The sequence below is a fragment of the Lontra canadensis genome, unplaced genomic scaffold (genome assembly GCF_010015895.1).
Source record: "Lontra canadensis isolate GAN:19392208 unplaced genomic scaffold, GSC_riverotter_1.0 scaffold100, whole genome shotgun sequence".
In the NCBI taxonomy this organism is placed as follows: Eukaryota; Metazoa; Chordata; class Mammalia; order Carnivora; family Mustelidae; genus Lontra; species Lontra canadensis.
The window spans coordinates 756,298-783,346 of NW_022631094.1; the positions used below are offsets into that span (position 1 = coordinate 756,298).

Sequence of the window (27,049 nt, forward strand, 5' to 3'; positions counted from 1 at the left end):
CAGGGCAGGCCTCGAGGGAAGCAAGGGGAGGGAGCAGGAGCAAGGCTGTGCCAGTTCACTTCCCTCTTTTCAGAGATGCTAAGAGGATTAAAGAGGTAATTGTTGCTTCTGGAGCTCTTCAGCCATAAGACACTCTATAAATACCCGCCAGCACCCCCTCCAGGGAAAACACATTTCATTAAAGTGGAGGTGAACGCTGCAGAGCCCCTGAGAAAGATGGGAGTGCATCGTGGAGGGATTTCCCACCATTGTGAGTGGACCCAGAGTAACTACCTTGTAGAGTGAGTGACCCACCCCGACTGACATCTAATAGGCCCATTCCCATGTGTCCCTCCAGTGTGCACTTATGAGGCATCAACCGTCTGCTTCAGGAGCAGCAGGGCACAAAGTTTAAACACAGGGGGCTCCAGCAAGGCTGGCTGGTTAGAGCCCTGGTTCTGCTCGCTTACTAGCTGTCTGACCTTGGCAAGTCACTTAACTAACCTCTGTGCACATCATGTCCTCCCCCCATAACAAGGGGATGACACCAGAACCCACCTCACAAGGTCATTGGGTTGGTCTTGTCCTGTGGTCCACCGTGAGATCTAGAGAAGGCACAGCTATGCAACTCGCCTACCAAATATAGGGCTCTAATGTCTTTTATTTCCTCTTTGGATATTTTTGAGTAGGCTATCATTATATTAAAAACGAGGTGAAGGAGGAAGGATTGGTCAATTCGATGTGGACTGAGCACTCACTCCCATGGAAAACAGAGAAGTGAGAACAAAGTCCCTGAGCTTCCCAGAGCCCTAACAAGGAAGGGTGTTGGGGTGTTTTTATCTTTAGCTGCCAGGCAATGGGATACAAAGGGAGTGGGGAGAAGCAGATTTATCACAGGCACTGTTTAGAATTGCCAGGAGAGAGTGGTAATAAAGCAGACTGACTTTTAGTTGATGTTACTATTGTCCTAAGTTCTGTATGGACAATCCCCTCCCATAGCTCCTGCCCGCAACTGTTCCCTGCACCTCAGTCCACCTGCTCAAGCACACCAGGGGCTCACAGGAAAGAGACACGACCCCTCACTTTAATCTTCTACCAGGAAGCCCTTAGTCCATCCTGGGCAGTGAGACGGCTTCCCTCCTTGCAGGGTCCTGGGATGTATTTCCCGTAAAGCAAAGAGACACCCACAGTCGGCCAGGCCCTGGTGGGAATCCCTGTCCTGCATTTAGATGAGCAGCTCAGACCAGAGGTTCCCAAAGTGTGGTCCCTGACACCAGCAGCAGCGGCACCTGGGAACTCATTAGAAATGGAAACTTTCCAGCTCCATGGTGGAGCTCCCTCCCGAATCAGAAATGCTGGGTGGGGGAGGGCCCAGGCAGACCGTGTTTTAACAAACCTTCCAGGGGATTCTGATGTGCACTCAAGTTTGAGAACCACCAGCTTCAAGAAACTTACCTCGATTTTCCAGAGTCACAGCTTTCTTAATCAGTAACGGGGGTTAACAATGCTCATCCTGTCGGGCTACAGTGTAAGATTTAAATGAGATAATACATGTCAAGCACCTGATACTGTGCCCCAAACACAGCCAGCACTCAATACACTGTACCTGTTATTATCAACGGTCAGCGGAACACATTCAGAAACAGCTAGAACGAGCATGGAATCCATGGCAGCCCTGAGGCTCTGGGAAGTGGGTTAAAGGACAGTCAGAAGAGAGAAGTTGAAGGGAACCAACAGATATTACTGTGCATTACCCCAGGCCACCCAGGGTCTTGGGGTCACTATCCCATGCTACCTGTGATCCGACCAAGTCCCGCTCCTGGAGCACCCTGGGAGTTGGGAGTCCCAGGGAAAAGAACTGTACCCCCATTTTATTATTAAAATAAAGATAGTATGAGTTTTGAGGGGCTGCCTCCAGAGAGGCGAGACGTGTCTGAGTTCAAATACTTGTTTTTAAAATGTGTCACGGATGCATGCAGAATGTTTTCTGAATTGCTGAAGGGTATTTTTGGTAAGGAACGGTGATAAGTAGTATCAGGGGCTGACTGACAGAGCGTCTGGAATTTGAGAGCTAAAGAGAGCGCCCGCTGGAAGGATCCCATCTTGGATTATAAACTGCCATTACCTGAAATAATTCTGGAAGAAAAGATGAGGGCCTCCTCACAGCAGGATGTGGTGGACACTTGTCAAGCACCTGGTCCCTCCTGCCTCCCTCAGCCTCCTCCCTTTGTCTCCCGACACACCACCTGCCCTGGTTCACAGTTATTCCTCTGAACCCCTTCCCGGCTCCTTCTGCAGGCTCCTCACTCCTGGCCCATGTGGCTGCCATGCCCCGGCCTATCTCCTAAAACCCCACTCTTCCTCTCTGGCGTCTATGCACAGGAAGACAGAGGAAGGGGACACAGCTCCCAGTTGGAGGCCACCTCTGAATCTTGGCCTATTGTTCACTCTGTCACCCAAATGGATATAGGAGTAGACGAAGAAGAAGAAGGTCTTCCCCTCTGTGCCTTCTTTTGGGCAACCACATTGGCCCGGGCACCAGATCTTCCTATCCACCCACCTACATCCCTCCACCTGATGGTCCACCCGCATCTCAAAGTCAAGACACCTGAAAATGAACCCATTAGCCTTCCCCTAAGTCCATTCCTCCTCCTGTGTGGTTCCTCCCAATTCTATAGTAACAGGACGTGGAGCCGAAGAAATGAAGGGCTGGGTCTACTAGGAACAAGGACTGACAAGCCTATGTGAAGGGGCTGACAAGGTCAGGCAATGGGGTGCTAATAGAACAGTTGTAGCGACTCACCCTAAATTCAAGCTCAAAGGACAGTACAAAAATGTAGGTGGAAATACTTACAACATTCAACATCAAATTACTAGCCTACTTCCACCCGTCACCTTCGAAACAAACCAAGATGATATTAACCCTCCCAACAAGCACCCGAAACAAAAAATCCTGACCTGACAAGAGAATTTTTGGTAAAGAAATGTAACCATCTTCAAATAAGAAGTTGTGGCATGTTATGTATACAGTGAAATATTCAGCCATAAAAAACAAGAAGTCCTATCATTTGCAGCAACATGGATAGAACCTGAAGGCATTATGCGGAGTGAAATAAGTCAGAGAATGACAAGTACTGAATGATCTCACTTCTATGTGGAATCTTAAAAAACAAAACAAAACAAAAAAAAAACCTCAGGAAAAAATAAAAGACTAGTGACCTCCAGAAGTGGACGGTGGGGTGGGGAAACGGGAGGAAGTTGGTCAAAAGGTACAAACTTCGAGTCATAAAATACATTAAGTCCTAAAGATGGAACACATCCTAAAGATGGAAAGATGTAGCAAACACGGATGATGGAATTTGGGGCAGTTGTACAGAGAGCAAATCCTAAGAGTTCTCATCACGAGGAAAACATTTTTTTCCCTTTTTGCTGTTTTTTGTCTTTTTTTTTTTTATAGTGTCTCTATGAGAAGATGGAGGTTAGCTGAACTTACTGTGGTTATCACTTCACTATATATGGAAATCAAACCATCATGCTGTAGACCTTAAACATATACAGTGATATACAGTAATTATTTTCAACAAAACCAGAAAAAAAACAATTCATACTAATTATATAGGATCTTCACTAGTTTCCAATTTCACTACATGGTAACATTGTAATCATCCTTACACATCATCGGCAGGCCCATGGAGCTCCTCCCCCTATTTCGGACTGGTCCAAAATAGATGAACACTCCCGACCTCCCAGTACCCCCCCCCTTTGCCAGTCATCCTAGGTCCGGGGACTGTTAGCCACCATTTAGAAACCTGGGATTCACCCCAGACTCTTCTCTCTTCCTCATGTCCTACCATGAAGTGCAAACTCATGAATGCCCTGAATTCTACTTCCTAGACTGGGCCCCAATCAGCACCAGCCCCACCAGCCCTGCCCCTCCCTCACATGCCACCCACCCCTCCCCCCTCCACCCACACTTCCACAGCTCAGGGAGCGGTCCCATCCTGCTTGGGCTTTGTCAGTGAATGCTTCCTGTTTAATGTCCACTATGCTTCCTGTTCCCCCAAAGTGGGAAAGAGGAACCACTCTAAAACACACTCTTCCTGAAATCTACCTCGACAACTATATTACGCATGATTCCTTTGACATGGTAGTAAAGGGAGGGAGAAGAAGGCCATTTCTATCCCCACAAACACATCTGTGTTATATTCCCAAGGTCAGACCTAGGACAGAGTAAAACCACATGAATGCCCAAAGGAACTGGAAGTAGGGGCTTGAACAGATACTGATCTATGTTCATAGCAGCATTGTGCACAACAGTCAAAACGTGGAGGCAACCCAATTGCCCACAATCCATTGTTTGAATGGATAAATGAAATGCGGTCTCCCCATTCACCAGAGTATTATTCAGCCTTAAAAAGGAAGGAAACTGACACCTACTACAGCATGGGTGAACCTTGAGGCCGTTATTATAAGCGAAATAAGCCAGACACAAAAGGTACTGTGTGATCCCATGGACACGAGGTACCCACAGTAGTCAAATTCATTGAGACAGAAAGTAGAATGTAGGTTCTAAGGGCTGGAGGGTGAAGGGATACGGGAAGTTATGGCTTAATTGGTACAGAGTTTCTGTTCTGGAAGACAAGAAGTGTTCTAGGGATGGATGGCAGCGATGGTTACACAGCACTATGAACGTACTTCATGTCACTGAACTGCATGTATAAAAATGGTGAAAATGGTAAAGGATATGTTATGTATATTTTACTACGATTTATTCTTTTCAGATTTTGTTTATTTGAGAGAGAGCACATGTGAGCAGAGGGAGGGGCAGAGAGAGAGAGAGAATTTCAAGCAGACTCCACACTAAGGGCAGAGCCCACCACAGGGTTGGGATTAGAGCTCATGACCCTGAGACCATGACCTGAGCCAAAACCGAGTCGGACACTTAACCAACTGAGCCACTCTGGTACCCCCATACTACAGTTGAAATAATAGTTTTTAAAAATACTCCTGAAAGAGGTACCAGTTAGGGACCCCTATCACAGAGGAGCCAGAGTCCTCCCCAGGGGCAGTGTCGGCAAAACAGCCAGCCTCCCATCAGACCTGGAAGTGGAACCAAAGTACAAAGTGAATTAAGAAAAGTGTCTAAAAAAAAAAAAAAAAAGTCTTTTTATTGTATAGCAAAATACTTCAAATCACATAAACATATTGATTATTGAATTCACACATTCAATCCTATTAGCATATAGGGCATGTTTCGTTATAAACTAGCACTAGTTTAAAAATAGACCCCAGAGCTGCCTTTTTGGGACGTAGAATTCTGAGAAAGCCATTCTACAAGACGCTCCACCAGATTCCCACACAACAACGGCAGGGCCTTCTAAGCAGCCTTCCTAGATCAAATCTCCATCTGTCTCTACAGAACTATCTGTACAAATTTCAGATCCTTTTCCCCACCAGTTAACCCCTTCCTGTCATTGCCCGCAACCCGCGGAATGAAGTCCGGCTCTGGAGTGTGAGACGTGGCCGCTGGGCTTCCAGGAGAGTGAGCTCTGAGCAGTTACACAGTGGACCCCCGGCCCGAAACCTACCTCAGTCCGGAGGACCTTCTGTCCATCCTAACCTCTCTGGTCTTGGTTTTTCATCTGTAAAATGAAGACAGCAATAGTTCCTACCTCTGAGAGTTGGTATGAGGGGTAAAGGAACCCATGTCTGTAAATGCTCAGTGTCTTGCATCTAATAAGGACCTGGAAGTCTTAACCATTATTATCCTTCTGCTCTACAAGGAAGGGCCTTTGTGATGTGACCACAGCCTACTCTCTCCCAGTGCAACTTCTGACCTTGCTTCCCATGCAGCGCATTTTCATGAACACACCACACTGGGAATGCCTTCAGCCTACGCATGTGCTGTTCCCTCTGCCCACGAGTCCTCTTCCCGCTGCCCCACATGGGCCTCACAAATGCTTTAAGCGGTGTCACTTCACCACTGATGGCTATCCTGACTCCCACAAGGACTTATGCTCACTTTCCTGGGTTTCTGTTGACACTTATGAACCCTACCTTGGCTACTTAACAGCTTACCTGCTTCCCCGGGTCATGAGCAGCAGGCTCCTGGGGGGCAGGAAACATGCTGTGTATCCCTGTGCACTGACCCTCAAGCAACGGGTCTGGCACACTCATAAATGAATGAATGAATGAGCAAACAAATGAATGCTGTGCAGTAAAGTGTGAGAATGTGCCCAGGAATGAAGGTCGGAAGAAAGGGGACGACAGGTGGGGCAGCCAGAATGGAGCTGCATGAGGCCTCCATGGAGGAAGAGGGGTTTACTCAGGAGAGAGGAGGAGGAGAAGCAAGGTTTTTAATCATAGGAAGCAAAGAATCAAAGGACATAGGAATGCAGTGTACAGGCCACTGAGCCTCACGGGTTTCACCAGAGCCCAAACCAACAAAGCACAGGACAAATTTAGACCCAGAGAGACCAGTGATGGGGAAGGACACAGACAACATGCAGTCTGTATCTTTACAAGCCTTCACAGCTCAGTAAAGGGAGTTACACACCCAAAGTGGCTGCAGCCTGACGAAGAAGAGGGTCAGAAAGGCAGAGACCTCTCATATTGAATGGAGACTGGCAGTCAAGTTCCGAATCATGCCTTTGCAACGTGTCTGTCCTTGTTCTACACTACTAACCAAGGAAGAAATCAGAGACCTGTACAGCAGGTGGTGAGCCCAGGCTGTGGGGAGGAGTGTCCCCAGCCCTGCCTCGTCCTGAGTCTTGGGAACTTACAAGCTAAGGGGTCTTGGCCAGCAGCCTGACAGTCAGGTGAGCTCCTGACAGTCAGGTGAGCTCCTGACCTGGGCATCCTCAGGCTTTGGGGTGCTCTGCTCTAGTCAAAGAGCCAGGACACATTTCACATGGTCGGTCACCTGATAAGCAAAGCCAGCCCCATGCCAGCCACTAAAATACAGGTTCGGCATCTTCAGTGAGGTGCTGTTTCCAGTTAGAAGTCAACAAGGAGAACACAAGATCTTGGGCCCAAAAGGGAAGGTGACAGAGAATCCTAAAGGCAGCAGCCCCCCTGTGTACAGAACTCACTGATGCAGCCAGGGCCAAGTCCCGCTCCCCATGGGGAGTGAGCTTGCTCCCCACAGCCTGCAGTGGGCCTGCCCACAGGCAGACACTCTGTGATCAGTGAACGGCCACTTGGCCCCCAGCTTTGGATCAATACTGACAAATGAGAACGAACTAAAAATAAACATAGGAAAACACACAGTGGGGTGAAAGAGGAGAGGGAACAGAGAGAGATGAGAGGAGGTGTCTGGCGCTCTGACTTTGGGAAGGCTAGTGGGACCCATTGCCCCCACACACACCCCCTGAGTCCCCGGTCAGTACAGAGGTGGGGGTGCGCTGGGCCAAGGTACATACTTCAAGATAGAACTGGGTTTCCTGGGATTCAAACGGCATATTCAGTATTGGGGGGAAAGATTTACAATAGGAGAAAATGGCCAGGATATGGCATTTAATGACAAATGCAAGAAACAATACACAGTAGGAAAGTAATCGATGCATAGAAAAAGCCTGGAAGATACATTTTTATAAATTCACCGTGGTTATGTCTAAGGATGAGAATCCATTTTCATAATCTTCTTCAAGTCTTTATCATACAAGGGGTAGGGGGAAGCACACATTCTTTAATTTACAAAGCAAGCCTACCTGTACTGTATAGAGCCAAAGTTTTCAAAAGCATTACAGAAAGTCATCGTAAAATCTAAAAGGCAAAAGTAAGCCTCAAGGCTAGCTGTTTTATATAATAATGGACATTCTGCAATAATCCAAAAAATCTAATCATCTGGTTGCTTACTAATATGTGAACATTTGGAACCATTGAGACATATTGTTGGAGCCAAAGAAAAATCCAAAGCAATGAAACAGAAATTCACCATCCTTTCTTTCTGGTATTCAGCCATTTACTTCAATATCAGAATATGCTCTGAAGAAAATGTTCAATACTTAACGGCAAAAAAAATAATAATAATAATAACCTGGTAAACCAAAAAAGTGAGAAGAGAGAAAAAAAATCTGCCAGGAATAACAAGGTTCTATGAGAACCGATTATATAAAAAGGCTTAAAAGAATAATTGAACACGGGCATTTTCCAAATCCCTTGAAAGGGTCATTTCAACTAAATTGTTCTCCAAGTAAAATAAAACATTTTCTCCAGAAGCTGCAAAATTTAAAAACTGGATTCTTAAAACCGTATTCAATAATATTATACTATAAGCACGTTTGCCAACGCATTTTATTATATTAGCTTTTCCTGGAGAATGCTCTCAGGGTTCCCACATAGTAAGCAGTTGTTACACAGTTATTTAAGAACTAGTAATTCTTGTGAAAGGTGTGTCTTTTATTTTTCCAGATCTATGGCAGAAGGTGGCCAACCAAATAAGGGAATATTATGCAAATGTTCCTTTCTTGGCTCTGCCCCAGCGAAAGTAGTGATGGTAATGCCAGCAGCCTGCCCACCCCTAAGGGAAGGCCTGGCTCAGAGGGAAGAGTTAACTGTGAGTTAGTTACTTAGACAGGCTGAAACCCAGAGGCTTTTAAGTCAGAAAAGGAGAGGCTGGGGGGGACCTCTATCTTCTAACCTAGAAGGCTGGATTCGGTTCAGGAGTATAAAAACGCTGGGTGGTTCTTCTCTCCCTAAATAGAAACAAGGCCATGTTCCTACTTCAGAGAAGCTTCTTCAGCTCAGCGGGACCCTGGGCTTCAAGGGTCCCAGAAACATAACGGGCTCCTGCCTTCTGCACCACGATCCTCTCCTGACCCCGCCTCCTCAGTATCAGGGGAGCTGCAGGTCCTCATTCCCTGAAAATGTCTCCCTAGGGAGAAGCTGACTTCATTTCCATCAGCACGAATGACCCACCTTTCCAGCACGGTGCTGTGCGGGCTGCACAGGGCAGAGGAGATTTGGTTAAGAGGCTCCTAAATCTTGAATAAAAAGAGGCACCACCAGCCCTCCGATACATGCTTATTTGCTTGCCTGAATCCAAAAGAAAAGAAAAAACAAAAAACCACGCAAAAGGAAAGAATGACAAAAACTGAGGCTAATTCCCAAGGCTTCTGGAAATTCTGGTTCAGAAGGGGGCGGTTGTGGTCTGGGATTTGGGTGTAGACCAGACTTAGGGCCCCTGAAAGCCTAAACCCACAGCACATGTCCCTGCCACATGGCTGGAGCAGGGAGGTCATGGGCAGCAGGAAGGGCCCCCACCAGTGGCCACCTCAGTCTTGGAAAATGCAGGACAGTGCTCCCTCCTTGCCTCTGGGCTGCCAAACAGACTCTGTTTGGCACTGTTCTCAGCCCCAAGCCTGCCACCCTGGAAAATCTCTCCTCTCCGACAGGAGACCCCCTCGTTGCCCCACACTCAGCTCCCCACTGCAGCTGGAAAGCAGCCTCACCCCAACACGTGCTCACAAAGTTCTGGGCCCCCCTTTGCCACAGGAGCCTGCAATCTGGCTCTTTTGTCTCCCAGGTCATACTTCACCATTTTAAAAGCACTTTAAAAAAAATATTTGTACAGGGGCTCCTGGGCGGCTCCGTCAGTTGAGCATCCAACTCTTGGTTTTTGGCTCAGGTCATGATCTCGGGATCATAGGCTCGAGCCCCGAGATGGGCTCCATGCTCAGCACAGAGTCTGCTTGAGACTCTCTCTCTCCCTCTCCCTCTCCCTCTGCCCCTCCCCCTGTTCATGCACTCTCTCTCTCAAAATGAATAAATACATCTTTTTAAAAATATTTTAACAAAATCAGCAGATCATATGAATGACATGACAATGGCAACATCCTGGTTATGATATTGTGTTATATTTTTGTCAGAAAACTTTGCCCCATTGGAGGAAACTGTATAAAGCGTATACAGGATCTCTCTATATCATTCCTTACAACTTCATGGAAATCTACAATTACCTCAATCAAATTTCAATTTAAAAAAACCCCAAAGAACATATTTTATAAGCTTCACAGGAATAAAGACCAATCAAGAGGTCATCCTACTCATGGATGCTCCTACAAACCAGCCCTGCTCTCCAGTAGTTACTTCTTGTTTCTATGGAACCAATCTTATTTTAAAACTAACTTTTGACAAAAGAGCTAACATTGTGAACAATCACATGTGCTGTCTAGGTGTCACATTTAATGACTGCTTTAGCTCTGCAATGTGGGTGTTGAATACACGTGCAGTACGTGTATTCAACAAGTGTGTACATCATCCCTCTGTGTGCCGGTTACTGTACCAGGCACAACGAGGTCTGTCTCAACTGATGTTCTCAAAAAGTAAACAGCGACAAGAGAAAAGTCACTGAGGTGGCCCTTGCGTAATGGACAGTTTCATTATTTTTAACATAGGTGAAAATATTTAGGTACACAGTAAGCAACTGCACGGTTTGGGTTCAGTTATTTTCAAGTCACAATTTGTCAGTGCCCAGAGTTCCAACTGTCGGGAAAACATGAGCGTGGATTCCCAGCCACCAGCTCACTGTGTGCCACACGCTTCAACATGGCAGCCTCTTTCCGTTCCTTCCGCTTTACAAGTATTTATGAGCAAGTTTCTTAAGTGGCTGAGGGAGAATACAGTATTTGGTTTGCTTTTTTTTTTAAAGTGACCAAAACCTTGTGTGCCTTTTAGCAGGAAAGTTCTAGAGATCTTAAGGAAGAAAACGTGCTCCTGGCCATGACAATCCTTGCTCAATGCGTTGCTTTGTTTGGCAGTGGCTGTTTGTCTAGACCGGGTATAAGTCTCAACTCATGTAAACAGCCCTTTGGAGATATCCCAGCAACCATCCTGTAACTCAGAAGGGCCAAAGGCATGGTCCCAGCCACAGATTCTTCTCAAAGGGCAGAGGTTTAAGGCACCAACAATCTCCCTTAGGATATTTAGAGCTGGTTGTACTTACCAAAGTATTTCTAGTCCGTTATCTCATTTGCTCCTTATAAGGCTTGTCAATACTTCTGCATGAAAACACCAAAGCTAACTCAAGTATTTATCAATTCTTGGTTACTCGGGAATTGATGATTCACGATTATGTTAGCCTTTTGGATGCCTCCTCCTATCCTACATGGCATTTTACCACCTTTCTACCAGTGGATTGGCAGTAGCTTGAGTGAGAGAGAATGAGTCTTGAGTCAGAGAGGTGAGGTTAGAGCCCAGCTCCATGACTCAGTGGGTGGCCCTGCTTGAGCCTCTCTGAACCTCTGTCTCTTCATCTAGAACAGGGGGGTAACACCCCCATTGCAGAGCTAAAGCAGTCATTAAATGTGACACCTAGACAGCACATGTGATTGTTCACAATGTTAGCTCTTTTGTCAAAAGTTAGTTTTAAAATAAGATTGGTTCCATTGAAACAAGAAGTAACAACTGAAGTGAAATTTCTTGATTATCAAAGAATTTATATTATCTACAAGAACTCCTGAATTCATGGGCAATTGAGGACATCTGATCATCTGTAGCTGCTACAGAAATGCCCAGATGACCAGGAGGTTTTCTTTTTTATTTTCATTTATCTGAGTTAGTAAAGAAATGTTCCATTATCTTACCCTTCAGGAAGAAATCCATTAAAAAACTGCATGTAACTAAAACCCACAGAACACTAAGTACAGTGTGTTCTCATCAGATTTTCACATTTTAGTTGTACACACAAACTCAGAATTTGGGAACACTGATTCTCTGCCCATGTCTGGAACGACTGGGACACGGGTGTGCTGTTTAATCTAACCTGCTTAAGAGAATGGCCTTATAAACCATATATAAGTGACCAAATTTCAAAGAATATCAAACATGAGAAAACATGTTTGGAGTGAATATATTGACCGCTCCCTTCCGCCCTGTCCAGCATCAGCCACTAACACTAAACTTCTCAAATTACAGTATGTGCACCAGGAAGTAGGTGGAGCCACAAGGTTACAACAGCGCATCTTCCTAGAACATCCGTGTTCCTGAGTGGGAGCCCATGAAACATCCAGAGATGCCCAAGTTCATGTGTTTACCACTCTCTGCACTTGAGAGCAAGGGGAAGACTGAAAAAGCACTACTGAGGGGCACTTGGCTGGCTCAAGTGAAAGAGCATGCAACTCTTGATCTCAGGGTTGTGAGTTCAAGCCCCATGTTGGGCATGGAGCTGGAAGGAAGGGAGGGAGTGAGGGTGGGGAAGGAAGGAAGGAAAAAGGAAGGAGGGAGAGAAGGAGAGAAAGGAGAGAGGGAGGGAGGAAGGGAGGAAAGGAGGACACAAAACACTATTGAGGGTGAGGGAAAAGACCAATTTACAGAACACCCATCTGCCAAGGCCTATGCTAGGTGTTTGCACATCAGTCATCTTAATTCCACACTTAGTCATTCAACAATCATGGGAAAAAGACAGGGAACAGCCAGTGACTTTTACCTCTGTTTTGAGATACATTTTAACTAGGCTTTCAGAGCCCTGCTCAGCATTAACAACACATCCTTCAAGTCATGGGCCCTAGATGAAAAAAAAAAGTTCCAGAAAAACGCCAGCAGCAACCTCAGACATGAGAAAATCAGTTGATATAGATACAAAATGTGCTGGCAGGTTATGAACTTTGTTTAGTTAAAAAGAGCAACTTCTGAATATAAACATATGACCAAATTTACTAATAAATACTAATAAGCTCCAATATGTGATACATTTATATACATATAATATTTTGTTAAGAACCTCTTGGAGGGACACCTGGGCGGCTCAGTTGTTAACCTGACTTCGGCTCAGGCTGTGATCTGGGGGTCCTGGGACGGAGCCCTCTGCCTCCCAGCAGGGAGTCTGCTTCTCCCTCTTCCTCTCCTTCTGCCCCTCCCTCCACTTGTGCTCACTCCCAAATAAGTAAAATCTTTTTAAAAAGAACAAAAAGAACCTCTTAGAGTTTATTTGGTTTCCCTAACCCAGGCAGGCAGGAAATAAGTTTGCTCCTGACACAAATTTCAGCCACTGTTTGCTCAACAGAATCTTGCCAAGAGACGCACCTTCTTTGCTGTAGTGCACACCATCTCTTCCCAGCCCATTCAGAACATTCCTTGTCCCTGCTGCAGCTAAGCGCGCCCTCTGAGTTCTTCTCACCAACATGAAAGGACCCCATTACTGCACTGGATAGAAATAAAAACTCCTTGACTCAAATTGGCCTGTTGAGCTGGTGGGGCCTGACCTCCCATCCATCACCTGTTGAATAACATGCACAACACAGAAATCACGTGTTGTGAACGCCAATGAAATATACAAATACCAGATATTTTTGTTGTCCTCGTGACTACCGTATTTTACACCCATTCTGCTGGACTGCCTTGAGACTCCCACAGATATGGTCAAATGCCCAGCAGCAGTTTAAAAAACTTTAAACCGGCCAGACATACAAATTGTCAATTTGGTAAAACAGGAAAAATTATTTGTCATGAAATTAACAGAATCTGGGCTTTGGCAGAACACTAAACCCGCTATAAACATACACTCTTCTTCCGCTGACTCAGCAAGGAGCCAGGGCTCAGGCTGTGTGCAGAAGATACAAGAAGTGTTGGCTGAGAACATTCGCGCAAAGTGGACACTAGAAGACCGTTTACCGTGTGGTTAGAAAACGGATTTGCTTCCAAGAAAAGCAATTCTTTGGTTTCTGTGACGGGCAACAAACTTCTTCCATCAAAGCTGACATGGCAAAGGGATGCAGTCTCCACCCAGGGTGGCTGGTCTTCTATTAGAAGCAGGTAGGGTCCCCAGTCATAGGGGAAGAACACACCCCACATTACAAGTGATTTCACAGGCTGCCGCACTGCTTTTAGACATGCTTACTCAACAAACATCCCCCCAAAACTGGCAAAAGGCATCAGAGAATTCGTTCCATCATCCGTTCTCACTTCTGCATCCCTGTGGTTCTTATTTCCACTCTGGCAATGAACTTCGGAAAGAAAACACAACCTAGTGTGAGCACTGGACCTAGACCCTCACAGTGCCTAGATCCCTTGCACCAGGCTTGCTTGTAGCCACTTAATAAGCCTCACTCTCTGCAAGGTGGCTTTACTGTGCCAGCAATGGACACTGCAAACAGTCACACCATCGGGGAACAGCTCCAGTAACCCCCACAGCCAGGCCCAGGGATGTCACACATTCCTGTAAGGCCATGACAGATAGGCGGCAGACTAGAAGAGTTCACCTACCAGGAAGCAGAGACCACATTCTCCTGAGGTCACCCTGAGTTTCCAAGAGAGAACAGCTCTGACTAAATGGCCAGTCCTCTCAGATGGCCCAAGTCTCTTAAGCAGTGGGCAACAGGAAAACACACTGGCAAGCCTCCATGGCCATCAGCTTTCCGTGCATCCGCTAGGATGACAGAGGATCCCTGGGACCCCTGAGTGTTTCCTTACTATTCTACAGAGAGCACTTTATTGGGATTATAAAATAAGGATCTTCATTACTTTTTTTTTTTTTTTTAACTTAAATCTGACTTCTGGTGCTTTCTTAACTAAATCACAAACCTACGCTTGTTTGTGAATATGCTGGCTCCAGATAGATCTGTATTTTGGTCTTTAGTTGCCAGGAAAATTCCAGACTCCCAACTCTGGCTGCCAGTCTCTGTGTTTTTATTCCATCAAATCTGAGCAAGACTTAAGCGGTGGGCGAAGTGAAGATGTGAGAAGCACGTTGACCGTCACAATTTCCTACAGCCTTTGATCTCCATTTCTCTGGTTTCAACAGAACTTAATGGAACTGAAAGGAACAGAGGGGGGAAAAAAAAAAAAAAAAAAAAAAAAAAAAAACCCTCTCCCTTTAAAAAATCATGTCATCATTGAAATTTTAAAAAATAACTGTATTAATATTTCATCTGATTCAGAAATGGTAAAAGAGAAATCTGCCAGTAAAAGGCCAGAATGAGAAAAAAAATAAAGAAACAGAGGAGAAATGTCGTAAAGGACTACATCATCTACAATGGGAACATCTCTATAGTGTTTTAAGAAAGTAATTGTCTTGAAGATACATTGGAATGTGAGCACTATTGGGGGAGGAGTGTTTCAATTTTCTATACCTAATATGTCACAGTAAAGGGACAATGTACACTTAACCACTTACTGAGTGGAAAAAAAAGTAACAGACTTCTCAGAGTAATATCTATGGTCATAGTCACAAATCATAGAGATACCATGATCCCCAAAGCAGCCCCACTGTTGTGAAGACAAACTATAATGGTCAAATCAACTCGTGATTTATTCACCTAAATTCTGGTCTCCTGCCCACAACAGTAGTAGATTGGGGGGCTACTAAAATGTGTTTATTTGAAATTTAACTGAAGAGATAATGAGATTATGATAAAATGACATTCTGAGCACTGTAGCCAAAGAATGAAAGTGAGAATTTACCCCTCTTTATTATCCTACGGGCCACAATACTATATGCACAAACTCGGCTTGAACATGCAGGAGTAGAGATCAGCAGTTAACCTCCCTCCTGACCTCAGCGGGGGCTGCTCTCACCTCCCTCCCTGGGGCCCAGAGGCATGAGCCTTCTCATCATCTCCCTGATGTCTGTCCCTTCAAGCAGCTCCATGAAAGCTTGGACTTTAAGGATCCCACTGACAGCCCCTAAGATAGCGCCTAGCACATCAGATTGGCACACTGGTTCAATAAGCACCTGAGACTGAATTACTGAACTTGAGAGCTTCTGAGAAAGGAAATGGAGAGGATGACCTCACCCTTTCATGAAGCATTCAACCGGCTTCCCTCTGCCACCTGCTCTTGGTCTAGTTCAATGTCAAGGGGCATGCCCGGACAGATTCACTTTTGTTGGTGGGTTATCTTCTACAGGATTCCAAAAGTCAACACAATATAAAAAAAATCCATGCAGACGGATCCATTCTTACACCTACTCCCAACCCCTACATTCCCTGCTCACTGCTACAGTCCATGTCTGTATTCATTTCTTATCTTTCCAGTGTTTCTCTACGCAAATATAAGCAAATTCCCCTATATATCTCCAGATCCCCATCTCTCTTACATGAAGGTTCCATAGTCTACACACCAGTCTCCAGCTTGTTCCTTCCACATGGCAATGTAGCTGGACACCATTCCACATTGGAACACACATCGTCACTCTCTCTTAACAACCACACAGCACCCACTGCACACGGACACCATCCTTCAACCACTCCCTCACAGACTGCCATACACCTGGTAACTTCGGGTGCCTGGTGTTACATGCAAAGCTTCAGTACTAATCTTGTACAGGTGTCACCTCAAGACGCGTGCAGGTGTGTGTGTGAGAAAAACTCCTGGGAGAGGACATCTGTAATGTTGGTTTACACTGTAATGTTGTTAAGAAATACTGTTAGGTGTTGTAAAGAGATGGTGATAGCTTCAGTGTATGTATGTGCTACGGGGCACTGGAATTTTTTTTCCATTCTTGTCAAGGGGAGTGCTAACCTGATTCTTCACTTTCATAAAACACAGAACCTTTGAAATTTTCAATCGATGCAGCATTCCCCAATGGTAGCCGGAGTTTAGTTTCCTATTCTACTTCCATCCATCAATTTTCCAGGCTAGCAGATTTTCCCTCTAGTAATCTATTAAAGGAAAACAAGCCCTCTAAAAAAAGCCTTGAAAGTCTAGATAATATGGGTGGAATTAAATTTTTATAAGAGTATTCAGGGATTCTAAATCAGCAGCAAATACTTTCTTTTCATCACAATACCCAAAATGACATGGAAAGAAAAACATAAATGAATATTTAAAAACCTCATTTATTCCAATGCAGAGACCCCCAAAAGTAGTTGATATTCTGAGTTTTTTTAGTAATTCATGACTTTTTTTTCACAGTGACAACCTAAAATTAGAAAATGATGCCTATTTGCATAATTAATGAAAAGGTCTTTTTCCCACCCCTTCTACAGAAGGCATTGAGGAAATAACATACTTTCACATGGGAATCTCGGCTCTAAAAAGCTGACCCTCTGACTGCCAATATTTATTACAGTCAAGGAGCACAAAAGCAATGATCTCCTTTTGTTCCAATATATACTTCACTAAATACAAATATATTCGACTCTATTCCTTTGTTTGATACAGTTTTGTAGGATCTGTTTAATATACTTCAAAGCCACATATCACGGATAATACAATGATCTCTCTGTATCTGTGAATATAAACCAATTCTAGGGACAGTTAGTTACTTTAATCAATAACTCATCAAGACATGCTCAAGAATGTTTTTAGCTGCTTTGTTTTTAGCTGCTTTATTCACAAAAGCCCCAACCTGGAAATAATCAAATGTCTACCAAGTATACAATGGGTATCTGAATTTCATACAATGGATGTGCACCCAAATGTTTATAACAGCAATGTCCACAATAGCCAAACTATGGAAAGAACCTAGATGTCCATCAACAGATGAATGGATAAAGAAGATGTGGTATATATATACACAATGGAATACTACGCAACCATCCCCAAAAAAACCCAAAATCTTGCCATTTGCAATGATGTGGATAGAACTAGAGGGTATTAAGCTGAGCGAAATAAGTCAATCAGAGAAAGACAATTATCATATGATCTCACTGATACCAGGAATTTGAGAAACAAGGCAAAGGATCATAGGGGAAGGGAGGGAAATATGAAACAAGATGAAACCAGAGAGGGAGACAAACCCTAAAAGACTCTTAATCTCAAGAAACAAACTGAGGGTTGCTGGAGTGGAGGTGGGTAGTGGGTAGGAGGGTTGGGGGGCTGGGTGATAGACATTGAGAGGGTATGTGCTATGGTGAACGCTGTGAATTGTGTAAGACTGATGAAACCTGTACCCATGAAACAATATATTATATGTTAATAATTAATTAATTAATTAATTAAATTTCATACAATGGAATACTACAGAGCAATGGGGGGAAAATGAACAATTTATACAACATGAAGGAATCTCACAAAACTTAAGTATGATTCCATTACATGGAATTCAAATCGGCAAAACTAATTTGTGGTGACAAAGGTCAGAACAGTAATTACCTTTAGGAAGGAAGGGCATAATTCTGACTGAGGAAAAGGGTACCAGGGAACTCTCACGGTGCTGGAAATGGTCTACATCTTGATCTAGGTGGTCCTTACACAGATGAAAAAATTCTGAGATTTGTTATCTTTACTGTAGGTAAATTATATCTCAGCATCCTGAGCTGGTCAGCTAGCATCCTGACCAAGAAGTCCTTAGTCCAGGAGCAGCCAACTAGAACTGCTTCTGTTATATGTATCTGAGTAATATTAATTCCTCTGTTAACTAGCAAAATGAATGTGAGGAATGATTTTTTTTTTCTTGATGAAATCAGTGGTTAATTAGCCTGGTGGGCATTAAGAATGGGGTAAAATAGTTTAGACAGTCTCTATCCTTGAACAAACAGGGTATAAGACTCCATCCAACAAGGCCCCAGACATGTACCCTTAGACTGGATCCCAAAATTGTCCAGTCATTTGGTTTGGAGGATTTCTGGGCTGCCTGATGTCTATCACAAGGAAAATGGAATCCTGCTTTTGGAATACTGGCAACTCGGTTTCAAGGGAAGCTGTCATCCTAAGTAGTGGTCAGAGCACCTAAGAGGACACAGAGCTGGGACTTCAGGTGACAGAACGGAACATATGGGCTAGACTCTGCCTGACTGCTCATACCCATTTTTTTAAGAAGTGTCTTTATGCTGAATTTGTTTGGAAACTTGCTCTCATTATAAGCTGGCCATGATGCTGTAAGAGAACCCCAATCCTCACTCCACTACAACTTTCCGGTGGCTGCCATCCCCTCCCCCAGAAAACTCAAAGAGCACATGTGACCAGTCTGGCTTAGCCCCATTGTCAGCAAGTATGAAGACCATTAGAGCATGAAAATGTGCAGAGATGCGTGTCGGAGGGTGATACGTTTCCTTATGAACAAAATAAGGAATGAAACCAGGGGTGAGAAAAGTTGTATAAATGGGTACATGACAGCACAGCAACACCCAGAGAAAGACGCCAACCAGGGGGAGGTTTCCAGCAGCGTCCACAGCTCTTGGAGGCTTGTACAAAGATATAGAAGATATGATCATAAATATTTGTGAATGACCCAAAGTTAAATGAGATGAAAGACTCAGAATTCTAAAAGGTCTTGACAGGCTGATTTGGTGAACAAGACCTAACAAGATGAAATATACAATTTAGTTGTACAAATTTAACAACTCAGGACAAAAGGGACAAGGATCAAGGACAAAATCTATTATAGTTGTTATGCTTAAAACTTCTGGGGTTTTGGATAACAAGTTCAATGTGAATTAGAAGTATGTTATGGTCACCAAAAATGTAATGCATATACTACATTTAAAAAAAAAGTTTACTTTGAAAATATGTAACACAGACAGCTATTTGTACATCTATGTTCATAATTATTCACAAAAGCCAAAAGGGGGAAGCAACCCAAGGGTCCATTGACAGATGAACTGGATAAACAAAATGGGACATATCATTGGGGCACTTGGATGGCTCAGTCAGTTAAGGTCAGGTCATGACCTTTGGCTCTGGTCATGATCCCAAGATCCTGGGGTTAGGCTCCCTGCTCAGCAGGGGGTCCGCTCCTCCCTCTCTCTCTGCCCCTCCCCCTACTTGTGCTCTCTCTCACAAATAAATAAATATATATTTTTTTATTTCTTTATTTTTAAAGATTTTTTATAACAATTATTAATATTTATTTTTTGTGTGCTTAGTTTCAGAATTTTATTTTTTTTTATTTCTTTTCAACATAACAGTATTCATTGTTTTTGCACCACACCCAGTTTTATTTATTTATTTGACAAGAGAGATCACAAGTAGGCAGAGAGGCAGGCATAGAGAGGGGGGGAAGCAGGCTTCTTGCTGAGCAGAAAGTCCGATATGGGGCTCAATCCCAGGACCCTGGGATCTTGACCTGAACCAAAGGCAGAGGCTTAACCCACTGAGCCACCCAGGAGCCCCTATATATATTTTTTAAATGGGACATATACATACAGAGGACTATGATTCATTCTTTATTCTTTAGATTTTTTTTTTTTATTTGACAGAGAGATAGAGATCACAAGCAGGCAGAGAGGTAGGCAGAGAGAGAAGGGGGAAGCAGCCTCCCTGCTGAGCAGAGAGCCTGATATGGGGCTCAATCCCAGGACCCTGAGATCATGACCTGAGCCAAAGACAGAAGCTTAACCCACCAAGCCACCTAGGTGCTCCCATTACTCAGTCTTTAAAAGGAAGAAAATTCTAGCACCTGCCACAACATGGATGAACCTTGGGGACATTATGCCAAGTGAAATAAGCCGGCCACAAAAAGGCAAATTCTATAGATTCCACTTAGTTGAGGCCCCTAGATTTAGTCTAATTGATAGACAGAAAGTAGAACGGTGGTTATCAGGGGCTGATTAGCAGCAGCGGTGAGTGGACAGAGTTTCCATCAGGGAAGATAAGAAGGTCCTGAAGATGGATGGTGGAGGCACACTGTAAACGGACTTTATGCCACCAAGCTGTGCACCTGAAAGTGCTTAAAATAGTAAATTTTATGTTACATATATTTTACCACAATCTTTTAGAAAGACTTTATTTATTTATTTGTTTAGGGAGAGAAAGTGCGTGCGTGCCAGCGAGCAGGGGGAGGGGCAGAGGGAGAGAGACTCTCAAGCAGACTCCCTGCTGAGCACACTCCCCCCCCCCCAACCACCACCCACATGGATTCCATCATAACCTGAGGCAAAACCAAGAGGCAGACGCTTAACCAACTGAGCCACCAAGGCGCCCATTTTTCCACAAATTTTTAACGTCCATAAAAATGCAATGCAATCTTCTGCTCCATTAATATGAATAGTTTTTGCTGTCCTGCTCCATGCTTTGCTCTCAGAACATGCCTGAAGGCAAAGCATGGTTTCCCTACTTTGTAAGAGGTCAGAAAACGCTGCCTACCCAATCCACCTGCTCTACCAGCCCCAGGTTCCTCCTTCTCTATCACACCAACTTCTTGGGACCCAGAATGGCTCCTCTCCCTCCATGAGGGGATGCCTGGTCACCTGTTAAAGGAAGGGGCTCCCCAAACAAGTGCTTCATCAAGTTCCCAATGTCTCTGCCCTGGTTCCTGTCAACCCTGGGGCAAAAGTTCTGTCAGTCAGCAGAGCTGACTTCCGGGACACTCAGGGCATGGGCACCCCTTCAGAGGACCCCAGAAATCCTCTAGGTAATAAATATTTCAGAAAGCCTTGGCTCTCCATCCCACTTCCTCTCTGCTACCTCCCCAACAAACACACCCTCACACATGCAAACACACATGCACACGTGTACACACACACACACACACACACACCTGAGTCTCTGCCTCCCAGAGGCAAACAGGTGATTGGTATATTATTAAATATTCAGATTGGTATATTATTAAATATTCAGAGTTTGGGGGAAATTTTGAAGTTCAATTTTTTTAAAAAGATTTATCTTTCCAGGAACTGTGTATCTCATAAATGACCACATTTATTGAACGCTACTATTATCACAACTTACCTCATTTCTCTCTCTCCTCCAATAAACTAGTCTAGGAAGCTGAGACAGGGAAGGAGCCCACAAGGCCCCCACAATGCCGGGGAATGCCAGGTCCCAAAAGGAGGATTGCAGAAAGGGGAAAGAATCATTCCCACTCTTGGTGTCCCTTTTTCTGTGGCTGTTCCTGCCTGTGTCCCCCTTCCCCCTCGCCTCCTCCACAGGGCAGAAGAGGGGACTTGTCAGGCTTGCCCGGAGGAATGGAAGGGCTGTTCGATTAGCCCCTTCTCCCTCTGTCCCTTGGGCACCCACTGGAAGCCCACCTAAAGTTTCTCTCCCCCATGCCTAGGAAGAAGGCCTGCAGCAGGCAGTGCCCCTTGATGTGGAGGTTCAGAATTAAGAAGTTCTTTATACTACAGACTCCAATTTAGTTTTTTTCAGAAGTAGTTCTTACCTTGGTCTCTACCTGTCTGACCCCACAACGCTACTTCTCAACCAGTTCAGAGCACAGGTGGGAAGAGCACATTCCTAATGGGCCCTCGTACATCACACACATAACAAGGTGGTCCCAGGCAGGTCTGTGGGCAGAAAGCGAAGAGGCTGGGAAATGGCTTCACAGGGACACCCCATGACGCCGAGAATGTGCCAACAGGCCAGTGATCTCTGAGGCTGGAGCATCCAAGGTCCACGAGGCTGTCATTATAGAACTTTTTCACTCTTTCGTTTCTGGAACAAAGGGACTTCCCCTAGACATGCAACCCGAGAGACCCAGCATTCAGTCTCTCTGAAGGAAATACCGGAGTCTCAGATAACAAAACAAAATGAAATCAGAAGGACAGTCCAAGTCCTCCTTATGATTATAAAAGGCACAGAACATTTATGGAGCCCAAAAAAGGTAAGCCACTCTTGGGCCTAAAACTCTTTCTGGCAAGTGCACAACCAACCTAACATTAGGTCTCCTCAACCCAGTGTGACACTCCCTCCCCACCTGTCTTGACAGATCCCATGAGCCAAGGAATCTCCATGTTTCCCACTCATCATGTTAGAGCCATAGTTGAGGTCTATAAATTTTGTTTCCTCTTCCTCCAAGAACAAGAGGAATGAACAGCATCTGAGTAGCACTTGGTTAAAGGTATTAAAACATGAACCCTGGGCCTTAGAGACCACTTCGTCAGTACTGCCCCACCTTGCCCCCACAAAGCAACCACGCTAACGTAAGGTAAATGCGGTATATAACCTGACCCTACCTGGGGAAGGCTGAAACTGAACTGGATACGAGAAGGTAGTAAAGACATAGTAGTAATTGTGTGAGTTATGATTATGTTATTTTGGTTGTGTGAGGAAATTTCTTTCTTTCTTTCCTCCTTCCTTTCTTTCTTGGAGAGAATGGAAGGGACAGAAAGCCATACTATATTAAGGGTGGAATATCAAGATCTCTTTTTTTAAACTGAGATGTAACTGACATACAACACTGTGAACATTTCAGATGTACAACGTGTTGATCTGGTGTCACCCTGGAGTCAGCTATCACTTCCACTGGTGTCACCATTTCTCTTTTTTTTTTTTTTTAAGATTTTATTTATTTGACAGATAGAGATCACAAATAGGCAGAGAGGCAGGCAGAGAGAGAGCAGGGGAAGCAGGTTCCCTGCTGAGCGGGGAGCCTAATGTGGGGCTCGATCCCAAGACCCTGGTGGGATCATGACCTGAGCCAAAGGCACAGGCCTTAACCCACTGAGCCACCCAGGCGCCCCTCTTTTTTGTGCTCAGAACGTTTATGATCTAGTCTGTCAGGAACTTCCAAGTTTATAATACAGTATGTGAACTCAAATCACTGTGCTGTGCATTAGATTCCCCAGAACTTATTCAACTTCTCATGGTCAGTTTGTAACCTTTGACCAACCTCTCCCCAATTTTCCCCCTCCTGGTGCCTGGTAACCACCACTCTACACCCTGCTTCTACAACTTTGGCTCTTTTAGATTCCACATGTAAGTGGTATCATATATTGTCTTTCTCTGCCCGACTTATCTCACTTAGCCGAATGCCTTAGAAGTCCCTCCACGTGGTCACATACGACAGGATTTCCTTCTTTCTCATGGTGGAATAATATTCCATTGAATGTACAAACCACATCTTATAGATCCAGTCATGTTGGCAAACACTTAGGTGGTTTCCATGTCTTGTATATTGTGAAATTGTGCAATAAAGTATCTTTAATTTACTTGAAAATATCTTAGCATTTTTTGCAAATGGAGTGAATGAATGAATGAATGAATGAATGAATAGCTGGCCTGATCCAGAGGACACAGAGCTAGTTAGTGGTGGGGCTGGTTAATAGTCCAGCATCCTTCCTCTAATGTTTTACAAAAGACCATTTGCGAAGTTTTATATCCTCTATACCAGAGCAACTACTCAAGGTGACTGTAGCCATGTAGAGGGCCATTAAGGCTCTGCCTACTCAGCTTTGGAGGGGCCCTACAGGTTCCTAATCTGTGTGGCAAACTGAGCTTTGATTTAAAAAAAAAAAAAAAAAAAAAAAAAAAAGTTGCTACAACCAAGTAATGGCCACATAGTCATTGAACACTAGCCTGGGTGGACATTTGTTCCAAGTTTCTAAGGCCACATCAGTGTACCAAGAAACTCAATTCCCTCATAATGTAATAACATGACCTAACAGAATTAGTGTATAATCACACATAATAACCATGAACTGCTTACTACATACCAGGGACTATTCTAAGCATTTGACAAGAGTGATCTCAGTTAATCACCACAGCATCCCAGAGATTATTGTCTCCACCATGTAGATGAAGTGACTGGGGCACAGGGAGTTTAAGAAACTTGCCAAGCCCACAGAGCCTGGAGGGACAGAGTCAGCATTTGATGATGACTCTGTCATACATCCTCCTTAAGGCCACGTGCCATTTCCTCATAGTCATGCCTAATGTTTTTCACTGGGAGAAATGATCCAGGGATAATTCTTTCTCATTGCTGCCTTTAAAAATACTACAGGAGAATTGGGGCTCCTGAGTGGCTCAGTTAGGTGTCTGACTCTTGGTTTCGGCTCATGTCATGATCTCATGGATCATGGGATTGAGCCCCATTTTGGACTCCATGCCTGGCAGAGAGTGTGCTTGTCCTTCTCCCTCCGGTCCTCCACTGCCTCCACTCACACTCTCATATAAATAAATAAGCCTTTAAAAAAAATACTACAGCGGATAAAAAACCAAAAGTAAAAGAGAAAAATAAAATCTGACACATAGGCCAAAAAAAGTCTGATTTCAGAAAAATCTTTCGCTCTGTTTTCCTCATAAAAATTTCAAATTATTCACATGTTGTTTAACTCTTCCTCAAACAAAACTGGGTAAGAAGTCCAGTCAGCTCTGCCATTTCTCCTCTAGAAAACTACTTGGAGGCTGCCCAGTGGGCAGCAGCGGCCTAAGGCCACCCATTCAGCCTCTCATCGTGAAGTGATAGAAAGCTGTCAGTCATTCCCTTGAAGGGCTCTGGGTGACTTCCTGCAGAAAAGTCTTCACACTCCACAGACGCACACACACAAACACACATACACACACAAAAGATATAAAGGAGAATGCAGTCAACTTTCCAGTACTTTTACTATCTTTCAGTACTGACAAAAAATTTGAATAAATTAATTCCTTCTTTAACGTTGTGCCATCAAAGCTAAAATAAGACAAAAGACCAAGAAAGTTAGATTCAAACAACCAGTCCTAGAAAGGGGGAGGTATCTTAGGATGAATTGGGGAAACCAACATCTTGGGTGGTGCTCAACCCTGTTCCAGAGCCCCTCCCTCCATTAGTCCAAATACCCCAACGGGAATAAATGAAGGGTGGCTTGTGTTTCCGGTTTGTGTTTTCACAGAAACCGGAATTCTCAACAGAAGTCAAAATCAAATGAAGATACAGCATAGGTAGGATCTGAAGGCATGGAGGGAAGGGGAGCCTAAAAACCAGATCAACACCTACTTACCAGATCAACACCTAGTTAGAGTGGTCTAACTCCATAGGGTTTGGTGATAACTGGCATTGAGGTTGCCACAAAGGCTTTGATTACAAGAGGAGAAAGGTTTATATTGTGGCTAAGATCCCTACTCGAAAAAAGCCTAGCTTCCTCAAATATAAGCAGGCTGAATGATAAAGCTAGTAATTGAAGCCAAGAAGCCATATTTCTGCAACAGAAATGAACACTGTTATCTACAAAGGATAAGAGCCTCTCCCACAGAGGAACTTTTCATTCCTCCTCCAAATATATTATCGTTAAAACTAGTATTTGACATTCACCAAATGCCAACAACATGCCTATATCTGCTATTATGACCACATCATTAGTTCACCTCTGAACTGACTTTCCAAACATTGTTAACTTCATCCTGGACAACAACAGGCAGGCACGAAGATAAGGAAGGCAATTAAGAGCTATGCTAACAATAAAAATTAAGTAGTGGTAAAATTTTCTGCATTGTCTAGCCATGGTTTATGACTTTTATATTAAGAAGACTGGGAACCTTTTTTCTTGTTGTGACTACTGCAGCCAAGGCAGATGCGGTGATTATAAATGGCTAAAGGCAAGTCAGGAAAAGAAAAGATCTTGGGGGGCACCTGGGTGGCTCAGTGGTTTAAGCCTCTGCCTTCAGCTCAGGTCATGATCTCAGGGTCCTGGGATCGAGCCCCGCATCGGGCTCTCTGCTTAGCAGGGAGCCTGCTTCCTCCTCTCTCTCTCTGCCTGCCTCTCTGCCTACTTGTGATCTCTGTCAAATAAATAAATAAAATATTTAAAAAAAAAAAAAAAGAAAAGATCTTGGGACAGTCTCCTGTCTAAAACTGTGGGTTAACGTTATAAGACAATGCTACCTGAAATATCTAAAGGAAAAATCTGTCTGCTCTGCAGTCCAATCATGTCTCCCCCTTTCCAGGCCATATTTCTTGAGCTCTGCATCTCACCCTGGGGACGGCGAGGCTGACACTGAAGTCATCAGAGTAACAAGAGGAAGGAAGCTGAAGGAAGGAAGCCACAGGAAGCCAAAACAAAAATAGCGGAACCAGAGCTAGGTCTAACTCAACTCGAGTCGTGAAGAGTTCAAACCTCCAGGGTGGTTGCATTCCAGAACCCTCACGTTGCTTCGTTCTGTGTCTTCTTCTCCTCCAAGTCCCCGATTCCAGGGGAATGGACATTGCTATAGTTGTTCTCACACCCCACTATGTGAACACAACACGTGGTTTGTGCCTCCCTATTGTAACTACTAATTCTTATGCCTGTCTATCCCCTCCCCTGCCATTTCAGGGGCCTCAAAACACGAGCAACATCGTTCATCCACCTGTGTGTTTGACAGCAGCACCTGGCACAGAGAGGACATCTATCATCTCTGTCCCACAAAAAATGAACAGATCTTATAAACAGACAATTCCTGAGAAGACTTTCTGCTCATAAATGTCCTTCCGACTGAAGCCAAAGTTTCACTCTTGAGGGTTAATCCCTTTAGCTCTGCTGTCTAGTCCTTAACAAAACAGATCTCTTTGAAAGGG

The 27,049-nt window shown here is 44.3% G+C and overlaps 1 protein-coding gene and 1 non-coding gene across 2 annotated transcripts in view; both read right to left on the reverse strand.

Moving 5' to 3' along the window:
• Nucleotides 1–27,049, reverse strand: part of CAMK1D (calcium/calmodulin dependent protein kinase ID) — a 433,113-nt gene that overhangs the window by 335,997 nt on the left and 70,067 nt on the right. The gene's annotated exons all lie outside the window — the stretch shown is intronic.
• LOC116855301 lies at nt 16,332–16,462 on the reverse strand. The gene has a single exon (XR_004380328.1). It is a non-coding gene; the product is annotated as a U6atac minor spliceosomal RNA (small nuclear RNA).